Source organism: Papaver somniferum, chromosome 2 (assembly GCF_003573695.1).
Source record: "Papaver somniferum cultivar HN1 chromosome 2, ASM357369v1, whole genome shotgun sequence".
NCBI lineage: Eukaryota > Viridiplantae > Streptophyta > Magnoliopsida > Ranunculales > Papaveraceae > Papaver > Papaver somniferum.
Genome location: NC_039359.1, coordinates 175,650,301 through 175,662,894, shown reverse-complemented (window position 1 = coordinate 175,662,894; position 12,594 = coordinate 175,650,301). Strand labels below are relative to the sequence as shown.

The following is a 12,594-nucleotide window of genomic DNA, read 5'->3' as shown; positions in this document are numbered from 1 at the left end:
CTGTATGCACTGATTCTACAACTCTTAAGAAAACCAAGATACTTATGGTAGGGATGCAGTAGGTCCCTGTCATTATCAGAAATAGATTTGCATCTCAATATCCTATAAATTAATGAATGCTGCAATTCATGCAACATTTTAAATAATATCTCCAAAATGACATTGTTATTAACATTTCAGTAGAAATATTCTCTCACCTACATGATCCAAGACGTGCAATTGTGTAGCTTGCTTGTGTAAGTGATCAACCTTCATCAATATACAATAATTTCAGTTAATAATTTTTGCCAACATGAGACGTTGTATAGCTCTGGAGTACCTAGACGTCTCGTCCTTGATCTGCAGCTATTGAGGAACATCTTAAACTCAACTGAGTCCTTGTCGATATCTCGCAATGATACATACATTACTCTGTTGACATCTTTAGAAGTTCTCGATTTGCTATCTGAAAAAGCCATACTATACTATGAGTGTGCCGCAATCCCCTCTCTTGGAGCTCAATTGCATAGAATGCTGCATTAGAAAAGAACCAAAAAAATTTAGTGTAAAGTGTATGAATTTCAAACTCAGATCTCTATACAGTCTCAGGCAGAATCCTATTTACTAAGTAGTGTCATTCTCTTTTTAAATACCATACATTGCAGGTTTCTCTTAATATATATACAATGTCAGACAGCTTTTCAAAATACATACAAATACAACAATTCAACAGTCCTGTAACCGTGACCTTTAGTGAACCTACTGTAGCAAATTTGAAGGATTTATTAGTAAACAACATGGACTAATCCTATGGCAGAACTTGCTTTAATCCCTTAACGATTTTGCACAGGTACGGGAAATACTATAAAGAGAGACAAATACGGTTCCATACTATCGTGATTTAATATACTTAGCCACAACGTAATCCATTATGCATTTGTCTTACCATGAGGATAACTATTTAACGAACACTGTGAAGCAGAAACAAACAATATTGGAAAGCTTTCCGTGTAAAACACAACCCAATGCGGTAGATTCTTCAACAAAAATAGATCGACACACACCTAAAACCATCAAACTTCAAAACTAAAATATAATTATTCCAAGAGCGTAAATAATCTACTTACCGTTATTTTATCAAACCTCTACACATCAAACATACAAAACCGAAACATTCAAATCAATTCAATCAACCTGGGGGTTCAAACTAAGACAATACAAAAGGAGAAAATATTACCTCGAGTAAATAGGGATCAGATGGTGACTGCAAGCATCAGAATTACCTCCTCCTTGATTCATGTCTCTATATTGCCTCCTATATAAATTAAGGCACATTCAAATTAACAATACTTAACAATGCAAATTTCTCAAATATGCTGGAAAATTCATAAACACATAAAGTAAATAAATGGCACAAGTTATAGGACATATACTTGTAGATTGAACAACCATATATGCCTTCATGGGTATGTAGAAAGTTTTCGCTGATAGAGTAGTAATTCACAATGCCAAGTGTTCATCCTACACATGTTAAAGTACCAAACATTTAGAAACTGGTTCAATAAGTTGAGAGAAATGGAGTGTTGCACGGTTAGATCGCTTATGCCAGATAAACAGTGTTGGAAATTAAAATTAAAAGTAGTTCTTGTAGTGATTATTGAAAGAAAAAGGAAACCAAAATATCTCTACGGATGATACAATTATGTGAATTAGCAATTGAAGTTCAGCAGGCGATACCTTTCTAGGAGAAGATTTAACAAGGAAATACCAATTGGTCCTACAAATAATATATTAGAGACAGTCTAGTCCAGTGGACCTAGTCAATTGTCTGTTTGGTCCTATTTGATAATATGAATTATAATTTGGTCCTAAAAATTATGGTTTGGTCCTAGGGTGATGTCATGGATGATGTAAATGTCACCTTGTAGTCGCAGAAATACCCTTTTGGATAAGGACCATATATATAGTCAAAAAGTAAGAGAGAATAAATCATTCTCAGATTTACTTTCTCTCTCATCTTTCCAGATCTAATCTCTCTCTCTTTTTCTTTCTTCTTCTTTTTCCTCCCGTTAATGGCGTCTCCATTTTTTTTCTTCTATTTTTCTTCCTGCTGCTGTAAACGATGGTGATGAAGGTGAAAATCGATTTAGATATTTAGATTCGTAGTTACAGACGATGATGTTGGTACTGTTGAATACGATTTTTTTAGGTTTTTTTTTCTTTTTTCTGCTGCTGTTGACGATGAAGATGATGAAGATATGATGTTGCTGCTACTGCTGACAATGAAAATGATGGTGTTAATCTTGATTTTGATGATAATGATGAAGAAGATGAAAACGATGGTGTTAATCTTGATTTTCTTTTTTCTGCTGCTGTTGACGATGAAGATGATGAAGATATGTTGTTGTTGCTGCTGTTGACGATGAAGACGATGGTGTTAATCTTGATTTTAATGATGATGATGAAGAAGATAAAGATTTTCTACTGCTACTGCCGTTGATGATGAAGACGGTAGTGTTTTTGAAGACGAAGATGTTGCTGCTGTTATTGAAGACGACGAAGATGATGAAGATGATGATGCTGCAGTTCATTCCAGACATGAACTCTTCTTTTATATGGAGTTCATTCCAGAAATGAACTCTGTTTTTATATGGACTTAATTTCTGGAATGAACTCTGTTTTTTTAGGTTTTTATATGGAGTTCATTTCTGGAATGAAGTCTGTTTGTTTAGGTTGTTATATGGACTTAATTTCTGGAATGAACTCTGTTTTTTTTTTTTTGGTTTTTATATGGACTTCATTTCTGGAATGAACTCTATTTTTTTAGGTTTTTGTATGGAGTTCGTTTCTGGAATGAAGTCTGTTTATTTAGGTTTTTATATGGAGTTCATTTCTGGAATGAAGTCTGTTTATTTAGGTTGTTATATGGACTTCATTTCTGGAATGAAGTCTGGTTTTTTAGGTTTTTGTATGGACTTCATTTCTGAAATGAACTGCTACAAGAAAATAAATAAAAATTAACATGGAAGGGTATTTTTGTCAGTTTAATATTTTAAATAATTACAGACCAAACAGTAAAGGCGTTTGACCAAAGGTCCAAACAGACATGGACCCACCTAAAAAAGACCAAACGATATTTTTCCCTTAACTTAAGCCACCACCCGTCTATCCAAAACGGAAAAAATTGGCACACATTTAAAAAGAACCAAAAAATCTACATCAATCAAACATTTTCAACCTTAACAGAAGTCATTACGAAATTGATAAAACTTATTTTCACCTAAATCTTTGAAGCAGTATCAAAACCAAGTATCAACTGGTTTTTAGTAATATGATATCTGTATGTATTCATTGGGAAGTTACAGATAGATGATAATTTACCTTCATAGGATGAATTTACAATGAGAATCAAAATCGTCAATTCAAATCCAAAATTTAAAAAAAAGAAAAAAAACCTTAATTTTTGAAGTAGACTTACCATTAGAGAATACCAAGAAAAAAATCTAGGTAGAAGAGGGATTGAGGTGTTAACTTGAGATCCAATCTGTGGATTATTTTTATTTTATTTTTTTGTAACACGAACAAAAAAAAATATATAAGAAGATGAAACGAAAGAACATGGTTTAGTGGCAGTTCTGTTGTGGAAGTAGGAAGTGGGTAGTTGTTGTTCGGTAGTTTTCATCGAGGATTGAGGCCACGTCAGTTTTTGGTGGGGTCAGAATGAATGAGAATCAAGTATTATGTTTTAATTATCATCTAGTTAGATTAGATAGAAAGATAGATGTAATAGTGAAAACCGGTTTTTAATTGAAAAAAACGGTACGAAAAAAGAAAAATCAGTCTTTCCGGAAACAAAAAGGGAAAAAAAAAACTTTATTTCGTTCTTTTTAGTTTTTACTCAGCTCTCTATGTCTCTCTTCTCAACAGTTGAAGCTTCAGCTATGATTCGAACAGTTAATGGCGGATATCAATAATTGAATCGATTACATATCAAAATCCTTTTCAGTGCTATAATCTGTAATTCTAGGGTTCTCTAGATTTTAGGGGTTTTATTTGATTTATGTTTATCAATGGTATAGGGGTTAGCGTTTTCATCTAATTAATGATAACTTAGTTGAATTTTCATCTTTTTCATTAGGTATATAATTCGAACCTCTTAATCATTTTATTAAACTATCATGTTTTCTCGCTGTTATGCTATCATTTTTTCTTTCTCTCGATTTTTTCTTCGGGTTCATACTTCATCATATTTTGATAAGATTATTGTTTTGTTGTGTTTTGATTTGCAGGGACGATTTTCAGTTTACCATGATTTTCACTGAAAAATGTATGACCTTTACTACAAAACCCTAACCTTATTTTCCGATTCTCTATTTCTTTCTTACCATTTTCTCTTCATTCATGATATTTGATTTGTTAGGGTTTACTTTGTCTTTAATTTAATCAGATTGGTTGTAGATTAGTGCATTGTTGTTCTATTTTATGATTAGTAAACTGAATTCAATCATCCAGCAGAATTATAGGTGGAAGGTGTAATTGAGATTAAGCTCAGTGATGTGGGAAAAAATAATTACAACCATCCAGCAGGTAAGTCACATCTTATGTTTTATTTGTTCTGTACTTCTGTAGAAACTCCATCATAGAGCCTCTTAATGCAGGTCAGTCTAATTTGGACAAGTTTCATCAATCATCTGCTTTATCAGCGATAAAGCAATGGAAAGAAATAATATCTTCTTTTAATTTCTTTGGTTTTATAGTGATAACTCTCGGAAATGGAAAATATCTGCTTTATCAGATATTTTCTCGTCAAGTTTGATTTTGATATATCCTTTGTTTTTAATTTCATCTCTCACTTTCATAATGACTCTGAGTAAAGTTTGTTGGAAAAAAAATGGGTTTCACAAAGGATGAATGACACAGAGAAGAAATTGTTGCGCTCCAAAACTTTCAAGGCTTGTATAAATTTCTTTTAGACAAATATTTCTACCCTCCCAATAACAATTGGCGATTACAACAGGTATGCGAAATATTGCCTTCAGGATACAATGAAAGCCCTGCAACGAAAACTGAATTCAAGGTTTGTACCCCTTGATTCAATCAAGAACACACAAAGAGATTTCTGATTTCTGATGATGCTTTTTGAAATAGAGAAAACAGATTGATTTTTCTTATATGTTAAACGAAACTGGGAGAAGCTATTTATAAAGGGTTTGCACCTGTTGGGAATAGGTTTTTTTATTCGCCAACAGGTTTCTATTCACGAAACGTCAGGTTCCTTCATCAACAGACATCAATGGTGTCTTTTGGATTCGAAATTTTCGAACAGGCTTTTGTCGACCACAGCCTGGGGGGCGATGCCCCCCAGGACCCCCCTTTGGTTAGCGGCGTTGAAAATATTCCAACATTCTCCCCCTATTTTCAAAAACCATAAAACAAAGTTAAAACTTTTAAATCAGAGTGACTGCATCACCGAAGTGACTGCCTACGTACCCGAGTGGGATCAAGCCAACGTAGTTCAAGCACAATTGAGACTAAGCATCATCGTTGAAATCAACACATAAATGATAGGTATTTTTTGGATTTGAACCTTCACTTAGTGTAAGAAACTCAAAGCCTTATCGAGGTTCTATGGTGAAACCAGTCTTGAACCAAGTACCCCTTATGATAAAACCGGAGTCTCCACACATATTGATTTCAGAAAAACATGTGTTCTGTAGCCAAGCACGTTAATGGCCATGTGCTTATATCCTTGTTCATGAGTCTTCTTTAGAGAACGGTCTTCTTCTCTTAGGAAACGGCCTTATTTCCATACTCATATAGGTAAGTCTCGAAGGTGTTTCTGTGATACACCTTTTACTAATCATAGACTCATTAAGGATTTACATCCATCCTATTTTCTTGCAGAAACCAGCACTAATAAGAAATGGGAAGTTTTTATATTAGTGCTCCATAATCCACATCCATAACTTGTTGGTACCACATTGAACCTTGTTTATCCTTTTCAAAACATAGGTTGGGTTTCTGCTATGGGAGATCAAACTTCCTTCACAGACCTTAGTCCCATTTCTTTCCTTTTTATTGAAACCACTGAACTTGGTAGACTTTTCGTAAATGGGTCTGCCAAATTCCTCTTTGATTCAATAAAGTTAACCGTAACTACTCCCCTCTTGAGTAGTTGCCTAACCATGTAGTGTCTAAGACTTGCATGTCTAGACTTTCCATTATAAGTCTTATTAGAGACATTATAGATTGTAGCTTGATTATCACAATTAATCAAGACCGTCGGAGTTGGCTTCTTCCAAAAAGGAATTTCCATAAGTAGGTTTCTAAGCCAATCTGCTTCCTTACATGCATCAGTTAAAGCTATCAATTCTGACAACATTGTTGAATCAGAGATACAAGTCTGCTTCTTGGAACTCCAAGACACAGCAGCACCCCCTAATGTAAAAATCCATCCAGAAGTTGACTTGGAATTTGATTCTACATTGTTCCAGTTAGCATCGTTGTACCCCTCTAGTGCAGCGGGATAGCCTTGGTAATGCAAACCAAAATTTATTGTTCCTTTCAAGTAAGCCATAACTCTTGAAACTGCTTTCCAGTGTTCATATCCTGGATTACTTGAGAAACGACATAATATTCCCACGGCTTGGGCTATGTCCGGTCTTGTGCAATGCACAGCGTACATAAGACTCCCAATAACACTAGAATACTCAAGTTGAGCATGAGTACGGCCGGTGTTCTTCATTAACTTGATAGTATGGTCTAAAGGAGTAGGTGCTGGATTGTCATCAAAGTGACCATATTTCTTGAGAAATTTCTCAATATAATGAGATTGAGTTAAAACCAACTCATCTCCCTTTCTTAGGATCTTAATTCCCAAGATTACATCAGCCTCTCCTAAATCCTTCATATCAAAGTTAGAACTAAGAAACTTCTTTGTTTCTTCCACAACAGATATGTCAGACCCAAAGATTAACATATCATCAACATACAAACAGAGAATCACACAACCAGAACTATCATGCTTACTATAGATACATTTGTCCCCTTCACTGTAGATGACTCAGTGTTGGACCTTATCTATTTCTTTGGTACTTTTGTAGTGTAAACTATTCTGAGAGTTCGCTAGAATCTCATTTAAAGTTATGCTTCTTCCATTTTGTAAATTTATTTAGTCTAGAGTTTTCCCACTTTTAGTCTGTTTATAAAGCATACCAGGTTGTCCATACTAATGCATAGAACTATTTGTATAAATGTAACGAAATATTCTTTTTTCTCATATATTATGAGGATAGAGTAATTTTACTTGCAGAAGTCCCTCCACATCCTCCATTTGCAGTTTCAAGTTTCTTGGTATAGTACTGTAGTAGGAAAGTTGGATGTGAAGTAGATAATATTGCGGATATTGCTGGCAATGGGTGGTGATGGATACCTCAAGAGAGTAATGTATCTGAGTAACGTTGTTGGTGGAGGTCGTAAAACTTCATTTTTATTCTCCTTGGTTAATCTACAAAATTATTCCTTACAGGTTTGTGCTGTTGCAATAGTGAGGTCTATGAATAATCAATGTCGACATTCTGATAACAGTTTGGAAAAAATGAATGTTTTATGCCAAGATATATATATATATATATATATATATATATATATAGGTGATCACTGATTCACCGGCAATAGTTTTAATGGGAGAAAATAAATTGGTCGCCATACATCCATCGTACCAGGGACCCAAGAATCCCATGGATTAGATAAATGGGCAAGTGATTAATGATACCTCAGAAGCGTTAGCACCTTTCATTCATGGCTACATCTGAGCCTCTCAGCCATAATTTGTCCCCAATACAGTGCGATAGCTTTAATAGATACTAAGGTCTAAATTGAATTAACAGATTGTATATTTAATTTCTAATAGCAATAGCTCATTGCAATCTCACGTACATGTAAACTTTTGGTAGAAATAAGATGATGACATTAAACAACCTTTAAATATATACTGACTTAGCCTGTGACAATAACGTCCTTGGGAGCCTCTTCATACGTTGTTCAATGACTGTCCCTAAACAATAAGCTGGAAAAAAATGAACCGAAGTGAGAATAAGCGAAAATCGTTTTCAATAAATTAGGAGTTCATAGATTGGGAAACCGAAACCACATAATCAGGATAGAAATGGCTATACATTCTCACTAATGGCCTTCCAAATGGCAAATATCATGTTATCGCCACTTCTTAAGATGAACTAAAAGTTCTTGAGAAAGGTAATCGAAACTCTGGTGCAACTTAATATAATCTATCAAACTAATAAAATAAAACTCATAATAAATAACCAATCCAGATGATCATTACGTGCTTGTCTGGTTTAATTAATCCATAATTCGTCTAACCTATTCAAACCATTATACATATGAGCATGAACTGTTAAATTGGCTGCTTCAGAATAAAATAAAAAATTATATTAAATATGTGTAAGCATTATCTAACTAAACAGACGAACTCTAACTAAACATAGAAAATTTAAATAAAAATAGAGAAAATAAAATGATGAAAACAGAAACGGTATTGACACCCGTTACCTCCTTTTCTAAGCGAGGCTGTAAAAATCATAAATGACCTCTATAGTAGAGTGTCTGTCTGGTAACAAAAATGAAACATTTAGGTGTTTCAAAAATCATAACACGAGATTTTAAGATAAGATATTGTCTCGAATTCTTAACATTCCAAAACCGGTTTTCTATTTGGGGCTTTTTAGTGAGACCTACTCGCATGGTCCCATGCCTAGTTAGCAATTCGCCCTACGGTAAGAATTAAACGCGGTCAACTATTCGTTCAAAAATGCGTGATTCAGAAGAAACTCGAAAATGCGTGATGGGGTGGATCCACTAAATTACTAAGAGCAACTGCAGTGGTGCGATCAAAACCAAAGATCAAAAAAAAGACCAAAATTTGGGTTTAGTCCGTGTTGTGACGCAACGGTACATGATTAAAATTTCGTCAGGCGGACTTTAAAAGTCCGCCCCAATTTTTTTTTGTAAAATTTTATCAGGCGGACTTTAAAAGTCCGCCCCATTTTTTGTAAATTTCATCAGGCGGACTTTAAAAGTCCGCCCCATTAAAATTTCATCAGGCGGACTTTAAAAGTCCGCCCCATTCTTTATAACTTTCATCAGGCGGACTTTAAAAGTCCGCCTCATTCTTTTTTTTTTATTTATTTAATTAAAATTTCATCGGGCGTAATTTAAATCTCCGCCCGTTAACAAGCGTACTTTAAATTTACGCCCAGCAACAAGCGTACTTTAAATTTACGCCCGACTATATTAGAATTTGGGATTTGGTCACGACCATATTTGGTCTGGAATTTGATCTTTGGTTGGGATTTGATCTTTACTCCGTCCCACTGTGTTACGATCTCATCCCAAATTTTTGGTTATACTCGCCCACAGTGGATGCTCTAACACAGATAAAGTTTCAGGACCATCTCAGCTTTTTGTTTCTACCTAGTTGCAGCAGTCATAAACCTAATGAAAAAGTGATTGGACAACCAGATGTCATCTCTTTGATAAAATATATTGTCGTCTGTTGGAAAAAATGTCATCTCTTCTATAAAATATAAGTGACTGGCCAACCAAATGTTTTTCATTTGTTTATCGTCTCCAAGCCAGCATAGGCACAACCGCTAAACTAATTAAAAAGTAGCCAATTATACTTTGGCTTCACCAATTTGCTTTGTTTTCGCAGAGCATATATGGAAGCATTGTTGTAGCATTTCAATCGAGTAAAATTGGTGATCTCACTCTCTGCTGCATAAGGTACCATTTTGGTTATACTTGAGTTGGATGTGATTTACATTTTTTAGCAGTTATTCTTTCACAATACGTGGAGCTAATGCAATCTTTATGGGAGAAATTTCAGATTTAGGGATATCTTCCAGGAGGTATACGAAGCTAACTGGAAGCATAAGTTGTAAGATGATTCCATATGGTTAGTACACATGTAACATCTCTGATGCACAATTCCATTATACTTATCCTCTAATAGTAGCTGATGAAAAATCTGACTTTTAGGTATGAGCATCGTCTAATCGATGACATGAAGCGAAGGTGGATATGTGTGGACTTGCAGAAATTACGACGGAGATGTCCAGAGTGATATCCTCGCTCAAGGTACTGCCCAGGAATTGGTGCATGTGCATATAAGGTGGTACAAGTGAATTGTCGACATAGAAGCTTATATGGGTGAAATCTATTACCAATAACCTTAACTTTCAAATGGCACGGCAGTCCCTGCAATTGGTAATTATATAATAACATAATAAAGGCGGAGATTCAAAAGTACTTGCAGAATGCACGTAATCTTCCTACAATCTTCAATCAGTATCTCAAATTTTTCACTTTAAAAATTAATCTCACATCTGAATATTAGCCGCTGAGAATTTCAAATGATGTGCAGTTTCAAATGTTGTAGGTTGTGAGAGGGAGAAATGTTTTAGCATATGGCACATACAAGTATTTTTATAAGAAAACGGGTAAATCATGAAGAAGCAGCCAAGCAGGTGAACATTCATGTGTGCCTAATTTGGTATGTTTATTCGCCTGCACTCTCTTGATCTCTTAGTAGCATCATCATTTTAGTAAGGTTAAACACAACTTTTTTATATTGTATTGGAAAGTAGTTGGAGCTTTATGGATTTCAGATTTCCAGCATATATTAGTAGTTTAGAGACTGGTCAGAGTATTTCTGATAGCTTAAAGAGTCTGTTGTGCTATGACTGATAGGTAATTTTAAGCTATCTTGGTGATAGTTCAACTTTTGAGTTATTTTTTTACTGCAAGGCTACTCTTTACTAAATAACATACATATTTTTAGTATATCGGAGTAGGTGTACACCGATTATGAAGTGTAAGTAATGGCTCTTGGAATTTTGAAGGAGGAAATGTGCTAGAGCGAGCCCTTATAATATCTCGATGCAAATAGAGTTCGTGATCATTTTTTTTAGTTAACTGTATGTAACTCAAGTTTTTTTCTCTACTGTTCTCACTTGTGGTGCTAGGTGCCTTCGCAGGGAGATTTCTTATTTGATTTTCATCATTATAATCTCATAGTCTTATTGTTTTTCTTAATTTACAGCGAGGGTGACCATGAATTACACTATAGAAAAAAAGGGGTTCTAATAGATGTGGATTTTGGTATTCCTGCATCTTCCAATGATGTTGATGTTTCCACCGTGTCAATGACGACGAGTACTTTCCAGTTGCTGAATAAGAATCTTATAAACAAGAGATGAAGATTCCCCATGTACAAGTTCTGTCGACTATTGTCACTCAGAAGAATATGAAAGCATGGATGTTCATTCAAATGATGATGAAGAAAAAGAAGATGAATATCATGAAGAAGAAGAGAATCAAGTAGAAGTATCACTGATTCAACTGTAATAGAAGAGAGCGAAGAAATATATTTGATATGAATATAACAAGCAATTGAGGTGCTCACTTCTCATATATGAAACTTTGCAGGCACAAACTTTATCCATTCTAAAGTTTAATGAAATTCGAAACTTCTTTATACAGTTTTAGATATCTTGGCACTACTAACCAATAAGGGTATTCATAAAATTTTATTACTTCATGTTTCCTGATTTCCAAGTATTGCAAAGGAAAATGATATGCACAACCTTTTTTGGTGGGTTTTTAGCTTCCATGAATGATATTCTAGGGTAGATCTTCGCCGAGCCACACCAAATCAAAAATACCAAGCAATGGGGAGGGCCGAAGTCATACCACACTTAATCAAAAATGCATCACGACGGGGCAACGCGAAACCGCGCGATACCAATAAGAATGACATGGGCGATGCGAAGCAGAGCCACACCAAATCAAAAATATGGTTAAAAGAAAATAAATAACTAGGAATTACTGGTTAGTCCAGTACTCGCTGACACGGTTACTGGCTAGTCCAGTGCTAGAAAACTTTTACTGGCTAGTCCAAAAACATGTTTTTGTACCACAACTTTTATCCGCTCGTCCAGAAAACTGATCAACATGTCCCGCGCGATACTTATAAGAATGACAGGGGCGAGGCGAAGCAGAGCCACACCAAATCAAAAATATGGTTAAAAGAAAATAAATAACTAGGAATTACTGGTTAGTCCAGTACTCGCTGACCCGGTTACTGGCTAGTCCAGTACTCGCTGACCCGGTTACTGGCTAGTCCAGTGCTAGAAAACTTTTACTGGCTAGTCCAAAAACATGTTTTTGTACCACAACTTTTATCCGCTCGTCCAGAAAACTGATCAACACGTGCGAGACAGCTGAAATTTTTCCCAAACTAACCTTCTGCAACTGATATAACTAGTGAGGAATCAGCCGAGTTCTGTTTCTTTCCTCTTCTTTTTTCTTCATCTCAGATATGAGTTCTCTCGTTTTTCTGCTGCTGCTGGCTTTTTTATCGTCTCTGTTGCTCCCCGCAATTGTTAGGTTTATTCCATAGAAGAAAAGGGTACTTTTTACTATAATCATCTTCTTTGCTGCTACTTTTTTGTTTGATTTCGTAGTTTTTGAAATCATGATGATCAGATTCTTTATCTATGATGTATTTCTGTTCATATTGTTTTGTCGTTTAGT

At 35.0% G+C, this 12,594-nt stretch overlaps 1 long non-coding RNA gene across 1 annotated transcript; it reads left to right on the top strand.

The window, feature by feature from the left end:
* Positions 1-9,771: 9,771 nt before the first annotated feature.
* On the top strand, positions 9,772-11,483 carry LOC113354268. The gene is made up of 4 exons (XR_003361758.1): positions 9,772-9,955; positions 10,039-10,322; positions 10,439-10,552; positions 11,102-11,483. It is a non-coding gene; the product is annotated as an uncharacterized LOC113354268 (long non-coding RNA).
* Positions 11,484-12,594: the final 1,111 nt, after the last annotated feature.